The 14,950-nt window shown below is 48.1% G+C and overlaps 2 long non-coding RNA genes across 9 annotated transcripts; both read right to left on the bottom strand.

Annotated features, from left to right (window-relative positions):
* Positions 1-47: 47 nt before the first annotated feature.
* LOC128756554 (uncharacterized) lies at positions 48-6,562 on the bottom strand. 8 transcript variants are annotated; one of them, XR_008414258.1, is made up of 6 exons: positions 6,207-6,562; positions 5,883-6,071; positions 5,608-5,689; positions 2,721-5,447; positions 2,498-2,650; positions 54-1,695 (listed from the first exon to the last, which is right to left on the bottom strand). It is a non-coding gene; the product is annotated as an uncharacterized LOC128756554 (long non-coding RNA). The 8 variants fall into 8 exon arrangements; XR_008414252.1 differs by having other exon boundaries at positions 48-157; positions 919-1,695; positions 2,721-6,071; XR_008414253.1 differs by having other exon boundaries at positions 48-157; positions 919-1,025; positions 2,721-6,071.
* A 4,823-nt stretch (positions 6,563-11,385) lies between these two features.
* LOC128756555 (uncharacterized) lies at positions 11,386-14,196 on the bottom strand. The gene is made up of 3 exons (XR_008414259.1): positions 13,603-14,196; positions 13,165-13,522; positions 11,386-13,075 (listed from the first exon to the last, which is right to left on the bottom strand). It is a non-coding gene; the product is annotated as an uncharacterized LOC128756555 (long non-coding RNA).
* Between the last annotated feature and the right edge of the window lie 754 nt (positions 14,197-14,950).

The raw sequence follows: 14,950 nt of genomic DNA, 5'->3' as shown, positions 1-14,950 counted from the left end.
CTGACAGAATCAGTACTGGACAGAACAATGCTGTTGAAGAAACACTTGCCTGCTTTAGCTTTATCAGAGGAGGCAGCCTCCACTTCACGACTGAAGCCAACCCGAGTTGCTCAAGGCTGAAAGTCAGCCGTGGAACATCAAACGTGCAGAGGAACACCTGGTGTGGGAATAATGAAACAGTCATGTGATGAAAACAAAGAGGCCTCCCAACGTGTGTTGTGACTTCGGTGTGAATCCCAAAAACACTGTCTGTCACCACCATCACTCAGACTGAAGACCACCACCCTTCAGATGGGCTCACTGACTCAACTCATGCTGCAGCCTCACAGGTGTCTGGCTCAAATCCAGCTGTAGGCACCTCTGTGTGTGGAGTCTGATGTCCTCCCACTCACACTCTCCATAGGTGAGTTTAGTCCCTCTCCTGCCTAGCGCTGGTTATCCAGAGTGGGTAGGTTAGAGGCCACAAATTGCCTTAGATACTACACGTGGTGTTCTCCTATTTTCGCTGAGTCCTTAGCAACAGCTCGGGACTTTCCCGCTCTTCTGGACTTCACGTTCTTTCCAGGGAAGCTCTGTCTTCCTCTGGACCTGAGGGTTGCTACGCTCACATATCAACATCACGATCACACCAGCTCACCTGCCAGAAGTGACGCAAGATGCTGCGTTTCACAGATGTTTCCAGCTGACCGGTGAGGAGCAAACTTCTGTACTCAGTGGACAAGAATGGAAGCGATGACAAATCGACAAACAGACTGAACATGTGTCTTTCTAGGTCGTGAGAGTATTACACATGTTCACCGGTCTGATCTCCTGCCTTGTCATGTTGATCTAGTTCGCGAATCCGCAGGTTTGGGGCCGAAAACCACGCACGTGATACTTGTTAAAGTATGCATGACGTTTAAATCCGGCGTGACTCACCGAGAAGACGGTTGTGTTCCACTTCTGTTCACCAAGATGACTTTCTGCCACTGTAGTTTGACTCCAGACGGTGACAGGCAGCTAAATGTTCCGTCCTTGGTGAGATTCTGAGTGTCAAATATGGGGACAACAAATGTGACAGCTTGATAATAAACAATTCTGAGACTTAAGAGTTGGAAATACAATCCTTTGTAAAAGGAAATTAAATAATCCAAGACAAATAGGTTGATCAACAAGTCATATCGTCGACCTCATGAACAGGTTTTCTGAGTTTTAGTACATTTAAACAAACTAAGTTGTGAGCTATAAATGATAAATACCACAGTGTCAATGAACTGAAATGGTATTAAATTACCATAATTTCTAGACTATAGTGAGGACTGGAATATTAGCCGCACCCACTAAATTTAGTCAGTGGTGCACCAGCTTAAAAACGCTTTTCAAAACTAGTTCTGAAAACGGGGTCCAGCATTGTGAGTGAGGAAATAACGGAAACAAGCTGCATAATAATGAGCGTCTTGATTTATCCACGCTGCTCTCACAATAGACAAGATGCAGCTCTTCAGCTGGGATCAAGTCAGCAGACAAAACCCGACTCGCTTGTGCTCACGTCGGACTTTTGAGCCGAACGCACTGTCTGGAGACAGTGTCTCACATCTTTTATTCACATGAAAGCCCTCAAAATGTGCCGTTTTGCCCAAAGTTCCGACACCACTGCCGGTCTCAGCGGCTGCTCCTTGCTTCCAGACCTCCAGGAGATCAACTCTGTTGACGGAGCTGCGGACAGGCGGGTGAAAACAAGGCACTTTGAGTGCTTCAAGGGTAAATAAAAAAGCCTCTGAGTATATCTGATTTCAGCCTGTAAAAACCCATACATTAGCCGCGCTGTTGTATAAGCCGCAGGGCTCAGAACACGAGAAAAAAGTAGCGGCTTATAGTCCCGGAAATGACAGTAACCATAAAAGCAACAGGAGTCACAGGATCAGTCTTCTAACAAGATGAGTGGTTTCGCTCATCAAACTATGGCATCGCCAGCCCAGCAGCCTCAAGGCCACAGTGGCTGATGTGACGCCATCAAATATCTGTATCACCGGGGAAATACATAAAGTGACCATTCTGACCAGATAACACACACAGACACAGCAGGAAGCCAGTGAGCGGCTCGCCGTACGCTCTGGTGCGACAGATAAGGCAGCAGATACATGATGTTTTTAGTGATGCGGTGGAAAGTCCGGGTCACAGCGGGAACATCCAGTGTCTGTATCAGGAACCTCAGCGCGATCAAATCAGGCCTCAGCTGATTCTGACTGACACATTTGGGATCAGTGTGATTCGACTGAAGCAGACCATAATATTCACCAGGTTTCAGTGCCACAGGCGGAAACAGGTCATTTAACAACGAGGCATAAAACTTCAGCGAGTGAAATCACTTGGGAATCATCTGGTCTGTTATGAGTTTGGGCAACAGGAACATCAGTTCTGCATTTCTAAATAGGTCCATGTGGAATCCAGTCCCGATTTGACTTTTTATTACTGGTAATGTGGACCAGACTGGGTCCACCATACTGAGGACTAATACCTGCCACAGGTCCAGGGTACGAAGATCCTGGCCAGGGTGAAGATCAGGAGCTCTGTTCAGGACGAATCTGGTGAAGAACCTTCAGGTGTATCCTTCACTGCTGCACCCCTGTGTCAGTCATCCTGACGATACGCATGGCCTGCAAGCCTCCATCTAGGAGAGACTCACAGTAGAACCAATGTTCCTTGCATTCCAGGAAGTCAGTGGTGAGGATTTTCTCAACTGGGTTTTTGGAGAGAGGGAGGTCTTTGCCCATCACTTCATCTTCACCTTCTGCCCCCACCAGCCCACCTCTGCTGAGAGGATGAAGGTGGCCTGAAGACAGAGAACTGAGAAGATCCATCACAGGCAATGAGTCTGACACTGGCAGAAGTTTATAAGCTGCACCTGCATTTGTAAAAATCCCATTTCTTCTCCAGTCAACACTAAACATAACAATGACGTTGTGACCATAAAGAGACTTCGTTGATGATTACACTTCATTATCGTAACGGTTTATTTGAAGCAGAACTCCACCTGTTCTGCTTCAAATGTCACGCAACAACATCACACACACACACAATTACACGAAAAAATGCCAAACTCAACAATGCAGTCATGATCATGTGGTCAAAACCTTAAAAAAAAACGCAAAAACTGTTAACCTACTGAAAGACAGAAAGTAAGTTCAACAAATACACACTCGTAAATCACCTGTACATGATCAACACACAGGCCAATATAGAATAACCTGTGTAGATACAAACATAGAAATCCAGCACACAACACACATGTAAAAATCACAAACAGAATAGTAATCAACAATAAAAATGCACAAAATAAATACACAAATAAGAACACAAATGACTCATGAAAAACACTCCAGGAGAGGAGAGCAGTCAACAACCAGCAGGAAGAGTTTGTGAGACACAAGCATTCTCACACTGTGGTTTAGTTCAGCTTCAGGATCTCACATGAGGAGGACCAGACCCTGAGCCCAGCGTGTAGAGGCTGAGTGAAGGTGGTGTGGACTCTGTGGAGGAGGGTCATGGTTTCAGAGATGCTGTAGAAGGACAGAAGACCTGCAGAGTGATCCAGGTACACTCCCACTCTGGAGGGTGGAGCTGTGGAGACTTGAGTTCTGATGCTGTTGTGTGTGAATAAACAATCAGAGCTGTGACACATGAACAGGAGAGAACTTCAGCTCTGGCCTCCATTTCACTGATGACTGACTGGCTTCAGCTTCCTCCAGATATTTATGCTCTGATCTTTGAGCCACACGATCCTCCCAGAATCTGGTCCGACCTGCAGACAAATATTTTGTTTTTGTTTTGACAATCCTAAAAGTTTGTGGTGGGTTATTTCCACTGTGGCGAAGAGGTGTTCGGTGCTGTATTCATGTCAGTATGATAAAAGTCAAGAATCCTGGGAAGAAGTTGTCATCACTGATCACGTTGCCATACAGAGAACAGCTGGACTGAGCGGCTCAGTCAGATGGCTGTGATCGTCATGCTGTGGAGAGGAACATAATTGCTGAGTGGTGTTGCCTCCGTGGCGAGGGGTGACGCTGTTGACCTTGAGTCCTTTTGGTTCAACAGTCGAGACCGTTACACTGGACCCGGTACACAGCCAGGGCGCGGAATGATTCATTCTTTTCACTAAAGAAGGGAGCAGGTTTTTGTTCCAAGAAAACAAGAGCTGAGAGTTTCACCAATCGGCAGTCTGACGACTGACCTGGTTGACGGTCGGTCTGGGACCAGACTGAGTTGCTGGTTTGGTCAGAAGATAGACCTGCAGCCGCGGTGGCTCTTTATTCAACAGATTTACCAGGAGGAGAAACGTCAAGTGTTGGGTGGAAGGTCTGCGATCGGCTTCACGTGAGGCAGCAAGGTCAAAGTTTACAAGCCAACAACCTTTTCCTATGTCCAACAGCGGCTTCCCCTCATATTCTAACATAATGAGTGAGAACAAGGGGAGTGTTGGAGTGTGGATCCACTCCTGGTCCTCTGGTGGAGGTGTGAAGATGCCACACACACCCTGGTGTGTTTCCTATAATAGCACATGATGGAGAGCAGACCTCAGAGAGCAACACTTTGTGGAAACTAAAACAAGTGTGTGCACCTGTTTATCCTACCTTATGGGGAACCATTTTTGACAAAACACCTACTTGTGGGGACCGTATGCCTTGGATGGGAGAATTTGTCCCAAGAAGACTAAACCACAATTCGAGGGATAAACCCTCAACATAGCTGGGTCACTAGAATGTGGTTTCAGTTTGGTTCCAAGTCCTGGATAAGGTTGCGTTTTGGGTGGTTAGGTTGAGGGGGAGAGGCAATGAGAGGTCCCCACAAGGATTGAAATACAAACCTGTGTGTGGTGACTATCAACACTGATTTCTGCAGGAACGAGACTCTCTTATCTTCATATTTGGCTTCCCTGTCACAGTTGTGTCGTCCTGACATGTTCAGGGAGAAGCTGCGATGATTCCAGTGACTGCAATGTTTCCAGGCCGGGGGAAACAGGAAGTGCTGATAATGGCTGAGTGGGCCGACACAGGTGGTCACTTCATCTACACCAGCATGGAAACGGATCCCACTCCTCCTTCCTCTGGGCTCGCCAGCAGCCTCCTCTCAACTTCTTCCTCTAGCGTTTGTTTATTTCACCAGGACACTTTTTACCTTTCCTTCATGGTCCTCTCACCTTCATGTTCTTCCCTCACTGGCTGTCTTCCTCCGCTTCATCTCCAACATCCTTAATCTCTCCTCTCTTAGCTTTGTCCCCAAACTTCTCCACAGTCTCTAATGGTTGATGGTGGCAGTGAACTTCAGGGAGTTCACATTGGTGACCTACATTATTACAGCAGGAACGAGTTCTCAACATTGAATTTCCACATGAATCTTCTGGAAGGAAGCTCTATCTGGGCTGAGAAGGTGAGTGGAGATAAGGAGACGGCGCGAGTTCTCCGAGCGCTCTGGAACAACAAGGACTCGTTTCATCAACATCATCATCTGACACTAGTGGCCAGATCTGAGATGAACAACTGTTTTCTTATCTTGGTTCTGAGACGATGAGTGAGACAGTAAAGTGGCAGATCTGCGGCTCTGCTCCTGGATTTTGGGGATATCACTTACAGGTGATGAATGCAGGCCCTCTCTCCTGAAACCTCCCCGCTCTTTCCCACAGGGATTACTTCAGGGTGTGAGTCTGTTTCAGCTACCGTTGTGGGGATAAGGGGGGATAAGATGAATTGAGGATTAAAATTTAAGAATAACAGGGTCATTATAACAAGGCGTCAGTCTGGTTCCGAGTCCTGGTTCAGGGGAGCCATGTGTTTTGGATGGTTAGGTTTAGGGGGAGAGGCTGGGGAAAGGGTAATGGTGAAACGTGTGTGTCAGAATGCAACTACCTTGGCTTGAAGTATACTGCCTCAGTATCCAGTGTAAAATGAATACAGTCACCGCCGAGTCTATGGCGACAGTCAGGAGACACCTTTGCTGAAGAACACAGAGACTCTGTGGAGCTGCGGTGGGTCATGCTTTGTTTTAAGAGCTGAGACGCAGGATTCGCGCTGATCCAAATTCACCAGCTCCTAAATCTGGCCAACAGTGAAACATGTGTGGGATTAGTGTCTGTGTGGAGGCTGCTGGTTCTGCTGGGACCAAGTCCAGCCACATGTGTAGAGCCATGGCTAAGGTTTCTGGAGTCAGAGACGAGACTAGAAGAGACTTACCTGGATCGAGGCAGGACACGGTGACTCACCACACTTAGTTCTTCGGTCAGAAACGGTCCATAATGCCACAGTGATGTACTTCCACGGCTGTTGCGCCGGTGTGCAACAGACTAAAGTCGCCCCCTGACGGACACATGCAGAACAGCGTTTTCATAGTTGCGCTCCATTCCCGAGCTCCACCTGTTGCACCTGCAGAGCTTCTCACGCGCAGGCACCTGGCAACAACCTCAGCATTCCGCCACAGCGCTGCCTCCCGTGAAGACCTATAGTCCAGTGTTGACTTTGGTCGAAGGTCCATTAACGCCAATGTCTCATCGCGCGATGTTTTATGCTCCAGTGCTAATCTTTAGCGCAGAAGCTTCACTTGCGCATGCGCCGCGCTGTTTTCTTACACGTTGCTCGAGCATTGCAGCGCCTCTACAGTCCTGGCATATGTACTACATGGTGTCAAATCGTTTCCAGTGACAAGGTGTGAACGGCAGAAAATGCTTCGTTTTTACGGAGCACTTTTTTTTTTAACCAGTACGGAAAATATTCGCAAAGACAAATGTGCCGCCCTGTGTGGATGTAGCCTGCGTTAATTGTCCGTCATCAAAACTGGAAGCCGCCATGTTGGAGATCACAGAGTGGCACTGAAGGCCGTGCTGCAGCGTTACCTTGAAAAACGGTGAACTACGGTCGTGTTTGGGGTGGTACGAATCGTTCCGATCGTGAAAAAAACATTTGGAATTTTATCGACTTCCAAAGGTTATGACAAATCAAGCAGAACAATGCCAGGAGTTGTCGGAAGAAAGGAGGCGCTTGTGGTTCGCGAAGCTCAACCAGGACCTTGGTGGCCAAACTGTGGATCACATCCGAATATTGTGCTCATTTAAAAAAAGGAAAAGTATAGCCTAAATGACTGTTAATTTGGATTGTATTGCCGTGGAAGAGAATACACAGAACTTTGATCAGAACATGTTTATTGATGCCAAGCCACAGTTTTCAGAACGTTCCCTTAAAAATCTCTCTCTCTCTCTCACACACACAGAAACACGCGCACACTCATCAAAATATTAAAATACGTCACATTCTCATATAAGGGGCAAATGTCGTCGATGACTCGGCTTAACAGTTCCCTGACCCATCCGCACACCATCTGGTGAGACACCTCCGAACCCCGGTGACAGTTCAGGTCCTCAGCTGTGGATGGAATAGGTGAAAAAACAGGTCATTGACGATGACGGCAGAGTGTCCGGGTCGTCGTTCGACCACCATGACGGAGCCAACTCGTATGGGTCTGCACCACCTGTAAAGCTCAACTTTTCCAAGTGTCGTGCATTTTCGTGTTCATCAAGTCCCTCTCTGTGTGTCATGTCACTCACAACCCGTTTCGACGAGCCTTTTTGGGTTTTTTTTGCTTTTTTCCATCGCACTCCATTCACAGCCTATGGGGGTGTTTACAAAGTGTATCTCCAACATGGTGGCTTCCGGGTCGCCGTGAAAACCCTCCGTCATATACGACACTGGACTCCCACCAACAGACTGATGAACGAACAAATCCAAACTTCATGGTCCTATCGTCCTTGCTGCTCCAGAGTTGTCTCCACCTGACAGCCCTCGGTCTACATGGAGGTGTGATGGTGAGAGCAAGAGCTCATCATCTGCCACAGGAGAGGTGAGACTCTCAGACCTGTGCGCTCTCCACACAGACCGATGGGCAACGCGTCCAGTCCGTGTCAGACCCTCCACCTCTCAGTCACTAGCTGGTGACTGGAATTGTAATTCCCGGAGTCCTGCGGAGGCTCACTCCAGAGTAGAGTCTCCGGTTACATTCGAGTGGGAGCAGACGTCCTGACCCACTCTGATGTGGTCGGCAAGAGTCGCCCACTGCTGACTCCAACAGCTGGAAATTCAGCTCCTTGTCGGCAGACTTGAAGAGAGCTGAAGGAGTTCTGTGGTCCTTGTTCAGTCCAGATCAGACGGAAGCGTTCAAATCTCAGTGTCCAGATGCTCTCACCATGGTCGCAGCTTGAAGCAACCAAGCATTCTCTAGCAGCTTCAGCTGGTCACATCTCACACGCTAAAGGGCTTGGTGGGAAACTATGAGGACAGGTGCTACTCACATTGGGGCCGTGGCCAGAATGTTTTTCACAAAGTTTGCTGCTACAGAGTTTTTAGATCGTCTTGTCAGATGCTACTGTGATAGACTGCAGTATAATTTCAATCATTTCACAAGTGTTGGATGCTTTTATTGACAGTTACATTTAGTTTATCCAGAGAGTCAGTGTTTGCAGAGTTGACCCTTCTTTTTCAAGACCTCTACGATTCGCCATGGGCCACATCCAATAGATGCTGGGAGTTTGTTTGAATTAATGGGGTTTGCTTTGGCCACACAGCTCTTAAGGACTCAGGTCGGGCCATGGGACCTGGAGCTGGACTAAACATTAGGATGTGTGGTTTCCCTCTCACTTCATCCCGGTGGCAAGGCGCTCCATCAGGCAGGCAAACTGTTCCAGGGTGGTTGGGAGAAGTCGCTCTTGGAGGATGCTCTGGTACCATTCCCTAGTCCTGGCTGTGTCCTTCATCCATGGATGGTCTCAGGGTGCCTCAACTGTTGGCACAGAGCAGATCTGAAGCTTCTTTCCAGATGCCCTAAACTGCCGTTGCAGTCCTCCAGATTGGTCTTTGTCCTGAAACTGGCCTCAAGACTGCAGCAAAGGTTTGAATCAGGTCGACCAGAGTGGTAATAGTCAAAGAAATCATCTCGCCTCCTATCCAGGAGGCTTCGTCACTTCTAATGAGCCGGGTTGGAGTTCAGGCTTATATTAGACCAGCTGAATGGGCAGAGGCGTTAAAGGACAGGAGTAGTACCAGACCACATTTATTTATAAAGCACTTAAAAAGCAACACAAGATTGTCACTGAGTGCTGGACGACTGTAAAAATCAGAATAAAACAGACATTAAAAGCAATAAACACATCAAATGAAAACAGGGCAGATACACTGAAAATGCCTAAAAAGATCAGGTTGTGTGTGGTTGTATAAAAGTCAAAGAGTAAAGTGTTTTTAAAGTGGGCAGTGATGGTGCCGTAGCCGGGGGCCACAGACTGAGAAAGGCCGGTCTCCTCTCACCTTCCGCTGAGTTTCAGGAGCCTCCAGGAGCAGCTCTGGCCACCTAGGGAATTACAATGTTGTTGTGTCGCTGGACATTGTTTTCTTTGTCCTTTGTGTTCCCTTTTGATGTTTTGGTGAAGGCTCAGTTGAGGGAGCCACATTTTTGAAGGGCATTCCTGATGTGAATCTGCTCCTTCTCTCTCCCCCTTGGTGAGCTGGGGATGTTTTGGGCTTGATGTCTCAATGTTCTGATCACTGCAAGTTTTTGTTCTGGTGGGTGCTGTGAGTTAAGCCAAAAGTATTGGTCAGTGTGCCTTGGTTTCCTGTACACTTCTATGTTGAGGCTCCTGTGTGGTTCATTGTAACCGCAGAGTCCAGGAAGGCTCATCGATTGTTTTCCGCATCTTCCCAGGTACATTTGTGTCCGTCTACCGAGTTGATGTGTTGTGTGAAGGGTCCCACTTCATTATTTATCATTATTTTTGGTGTCATCTACATATCTGAACCAACAGCTGGGTGGTGGGCCCTTGTGGTCCCCAGACCACTTTTTTAAGGTCTCAGCCTCAAATGCTTTTGTTATTGGGTCTCGGACTTGGAGGACTCTGGGTTTCTGCAATTCATCTGATCACTCTTCATAACATTCTGGGACACATGCAAATCGCCATCATCAAAAAAGGCAGCAAACTTTGTGAAAATAAATGTAATTCACAAAGCTTTTGGCCAGAACAGAACACAAAGTCAGATCTTTAGGGAAAAGGCACATCTGTGCTACAAGTTACATCACACTAGTTCAGGTACTTGGAGTTCATAAACCAACGGTTTCAAAATATGAGGGGCAAAATCGGAATGCTTTCTTGAAACTGCACAGATTTTCAGAGGCCACCAGGTGGCGCCGTCCGCTATAAAATGTTGAACAATGATTTCAACTAAACCGCGCCATCTAGTGGCCTCTAAAAGTCAGTGCACCACCACTTCTGATCCCTGTGAAAATTGGACATTACACTGGACACTTCAGTTGAGACACTGTTGTGTTTAAAAGAGCATCCACAGTTGTGACAATATAAAGTCCAAGGGTGACAGGCGACTTTGGATGAGTGTCCCCACTGGAGGACTTGGAAGTGGACGGACAGTTTGTCAGAAGGACCTGAGTCAGGGTCCGGTTGTTGGCTTTGGGCCTCCCGAACAGCTCTCTCCACGTCCCAAATGGCTGCACCAGTGAAACAGGATTTGGGCAGGACAGTCACAGGATTGGGATCAGAGGAGGCGGGAGGAGAAAACAAAGAATTACCTGAGATGGTGAGAGACAGAGGGGCGGTTTGGAGTGTGACATCGCTCAGGGAAGTCAATGCCACTGACCTGTATCAGAATATTTGCCACAAGAAGCCACATTTTTCAATTGCAAAACAAAATATTGTTTATTTGTCATCAGTTTGACAATAGCACAATAAATCATAAATTCAAGTTTTTCTATCACCTGATTTAAACTGAAGCTCTTTTAATGTCTTGAAAATATTTGTAGAAGAATTTCAATGTTATAAGAATTCCAAGTCCATTCAGAGTGGTGGAAACCCTGGACATTGTGTAGCAAAAAACCTCCCTGAACCAAAGCAAACAGATGCTTTTCTTTGCTTTGGTTCAGGGAGGATTCCTCCATGGTTGTTGTTGTTGTTCTCATCCTAGCTGCCACGTGTCTGGTGCATCAGTGGGATCAGTGGAGCAGGAACTCCTGCACTGACAAAGGTTCCTGTTATATATATGTTTATATGTATATAACATAACTTCTCATGCTGTTCACAGGCAGAACTGGTCTCAGCTCATTGCTGCTCCTCCACTCTTCACATCTGATCAAGCGAACAGGAAGCAGCTCACAGGAAGTAGCACACGGCGTCCTCCTGATCTGGATCAGTTCCACGAAGCTGCTGATGGTGTTGAGATTGAGATGATGAAGCAGCAGTGACCGTGGAGTCCCTCACAGACGACATCATGGCTGCACAGCTGCTGCCGCTGCTGCTGCTGCTCTTCTCCAACATCCATGCTGAGGTCATCATGAGTGCAGGGTGGTTTCATCGCATCTTCCTGGACAACAAACGTGCACACTCCTGCTCCGTCTCCAGATGGAGCGGTGAGGGGAAGGAGCTCCTGTGGAACTATTCTAGCTCCCCATATTCGCCACCCCGCCTTCCCATCCTTCCCCACTCGGGTCAATACCAGGTGCAGTGCTGGAGTCAGGACATGCTGCTGCTCAGCAGGAACTCCACTCTCCTCGTCTGTGACGACCAGAAGATGACGGAGCTGTATTTGTACCTGAGAGATGGACAGACCGTGGAGCTGCCTTGTGACGGGGTGGGACCAAAGCAGAGCGTTCAGTGGGCCTATGAGGACTCCAGAACATATGAGTTATCTTTAATAGAGGACGGTACACCCTCCGAGTTCGGACTCCAGCTGGTGAAGAACAAACCCTCTCTCCTGCTCACAGTTGAGAAACGTTCTCTACGTGTCTCCTACTACTGTCTGGACAAGCAGCAGCTCAGCTGTGACCTTCACAGTCACTTCAATGTTCGGGTCCTGCCAGAGTTTCTCCTGCGCTCGGTTGGAGAGAGGCTGGAGCTGAACTGTTCTGATGGCAGCGGAGAGCAAACACACCGCTGGTGGATATTGAATTCACTGTGGTCTGAGAGAGCGAGTCTCAACTCCACTCTGATCTTTCCATCTCTGAGGTTGGAGCACTCGGGTAGTTACACCTGTGACCTCGGCGTTTCTGCTCCTGAGCACTATCGCCTGTACGTGTGCCCTGAGCCTGAGCCTCCTGCTGTGCAGCTCTTCACTGAGGGGGAGGACCTTACTCTCCACTGTGGGGACTGGAATCAGAGCGACGGCGTCCGCTGGTTCATGAGGTCCAACAGAACCGAAGGACGAGTCTCACGTGTCTACAAGTACCAGAGACCAGACAACATGCATCTCTCTAACAGCAGCCTGCTGATCACTGGCGTCTCTCTGCAGGACAGTGGACACTTCTGGTGTGTGGTTAGGAGAGGCCTCCTCTGTGTCTTCAGCTCTGAGACCCTGGTGAAGCTCAGAGAGCCAGAGGTGGATCACCTCCTGCTGAGGTCCGTGCTGCTCAGTGCTGCGGTGCTGGTGCTGATGCTGTGTGTGGTGGGGGTGAAGGTGTGGAGGGGCAGGAGGGGGGAGCGGCTCCCAGCAGCTGTGGAGGAGCTGGAGATGTCTCAGCTGTCTCCAGAGTCAGACGCGCAGGAGGAGGAGGCTCCGGTCTGAGCCGCCATGATGCTTGTAAATAGCTGATGACCTTTGACCTCTGTCAAGTGTACACTTTGAATTGGCTTCAATAAATGCAGCATGCTTCTGAAACACTGCCTTCGTCTCTGTCTTTGTGACGCTCACACACACACACTGGTATTTTTAGGACCTCTCATGTCCATAACCCTTTCCCCAGCCTCTCCCCTTAAACCTAACCACCCAAAACACATGGCTCACCTGAACCAGGACTCTGAACCAAACAGAATGTTGTTCTGAGCGCAGCCAAAGGACGGCATGAGAGAAGAAAAGATGGGAAGCATTTACCCTGCTACAGCTCTCCAGCGGGTCCCAGTCGCCAAGACTTGCTGCCAGGTGAGAAATAAATAAGCTCTAGATGGACTAGACTCCCACATGGATTCTTCCAAGACCCAGTCCAGACGTGCCCAGAGGGTCTATGAGCTGCTACACATATTGCTGAGGTCTTGTTGGCAACTGAGGATGAAGAAAATCACCTGAATCTGTGGGAAGAGGTTGTTAGGCGACTCAAGAACTGGGGATTTGAAATAGGACCGAGAAGAGCCAGGTAGGAGTTGAGAAAGCAACTCACCCTGGATTCCAACCTGCAGCTCCAAGTCACACTGTCGCTCCCGGTGACCTGGAGGACCTTGAAATGACCAAGCATCATTGGAGAACAGGACTCCGTGTTTGTTTCAAGAGAAAAAAAACCATTTGTGTTGTAAAGACAGGGCTTGAAGAAATCCCCACTAGAGGGTGGCACACAACAGAGCTGTGAATGAACAGGAAGTGGCTGCGACCTTTGGTTCTGCAGCACACAGAATGTCCTCCAGCTCACCTCAGGAAGCACCGCAGCCATGACAACGATGTTGGCGCATGTGTGGTCGACAGTCAAGATAAACCATCTGTAACTGTTAAAAGTATGTCGAGGAATGTTGTGCTGAATTCCGCTGCAACAAAGCAGAAAAAGAAGTGATATGCATTGGTTTTGTCAGACAAGATAAAGTGACGTTTGTAACTCAGTATTCACCAGAGGATCTGTTCAGCAGCTCTGAGCTCCTCCCAGTCTGTGGCCTCCATACAAGTCTGCAGCTCCTCTACTGCTTCACTTGTCCAGATCTTCATTCAATCTGTTGATGTGAGGGAACAAGGTCAACCACCAAGTGGTCAGAGTCCCAGTGCTGAACCATGGAGGGCGCTATAAGAGTTGTGCAGTGATGTGGAACGGTGGTCCAAAACACTGGACTAACTCTGAAACTGACACAAAAATACATGTAACAAGTCAGACAGAGTGATAGACCTCAAAACTAGGGATCGATCGGTCACCGGTCGTGATCAGAATGCCGGTCACTGCCGATCACAACAACCGATCACATGTGACAGCCGGCGCTCTGATGAAGCCCCTCTGGTTGTGATGCGTCCTCTCCTCCCTCCCCACTGCTCACTCAGCAGCAGCAGGTCTGCTGTGGAGGTTCTTTAAATCTGTCATGTAAAGTTTGCATCCTGCAGCACATGCACAGAACAATGCTGCACAGGGAAGCGCCTTCAAATGAAACACAGCTTTTGAAGCTCCAGCACCTGATGGAGCACGGAGAGTTTTCCAGGCTCATGAAAGTGAGAGTGCCGGTTCCTCAGCAGCTGTTCACGTGGAGACAAAAACGACTGGATCTGTCACCGTTTTGGAGTCAGGTGCACCTGAATGTGAAACTGTTGAAAACATCTGGAGTGGAAACTTCCATAGATGCAGTGCTCTGTGTCTCGGAGTCCCACAAGAGTGTGTCAGTATTTCATGGACACAGCTCAGTCTCTAGAGACTCACCTGCGACGTCTCACATCGAATCACATGTTTCTCAGTCGTGTCCTCTTGACTGAATAGTTGCTGCATTCAGCAAGGTTTTTCTATTTTTTGCTCCTTGAAGAGGTATAGTCAAACGTGTCGGAATGAAAATGATTTAATGGTTCATGTTTTCAAATCATGTCCACAGAAGGTCTCATCATTTTGATGACAAATTCATTGTCAATCCATGTGATCAACATCGGTGATTGGCAGCAACAATCCTGATCGGAGCCTCCCAACTCAAAACACCAAAACACCAAAACACCAAAACACCAAAACACCAAAACACAACGACACGCCCAATTCTGTAAGAGGAATGCCTGTCTGTTGTTTATCTAGAGAATCATGAGAATGTGAACTCCACTGACTCTGGGACACTTGAACACGTCTGCATTGTTGAGTTTGCTCTTCACACCTGAACAAGGAAATCAACAGTGACGTGACTCTGATGACTGATGCTGCTGGAATCTGGTCCCACCTGTTGGTTCCACCTGTTTTCACACTTCCTTCAACCAGCTGAGGGATTCTTGGAAATGATGGT

Source organism: Synchiropus splendidus, chromosome 3 (genome assembly GCF_027744825.2).
Source record: "Synchiropus splendidus isolate RoL2022-P1 chromosome 3, RoL_Sspl_1.0, whole genome shotgun sequence".
Classification (NCBI taxonomy): Eukaryota; Metazoa; Chordata; class Actinopteri; order Syngnathiformes; family Callionymidae; genus Synchiropus; species Synchiropus splendidus.
Note: the sequence above shows the minus strand (reverse complement) of the source record. Positions and strands in the feature narration are given on the sequence as shown.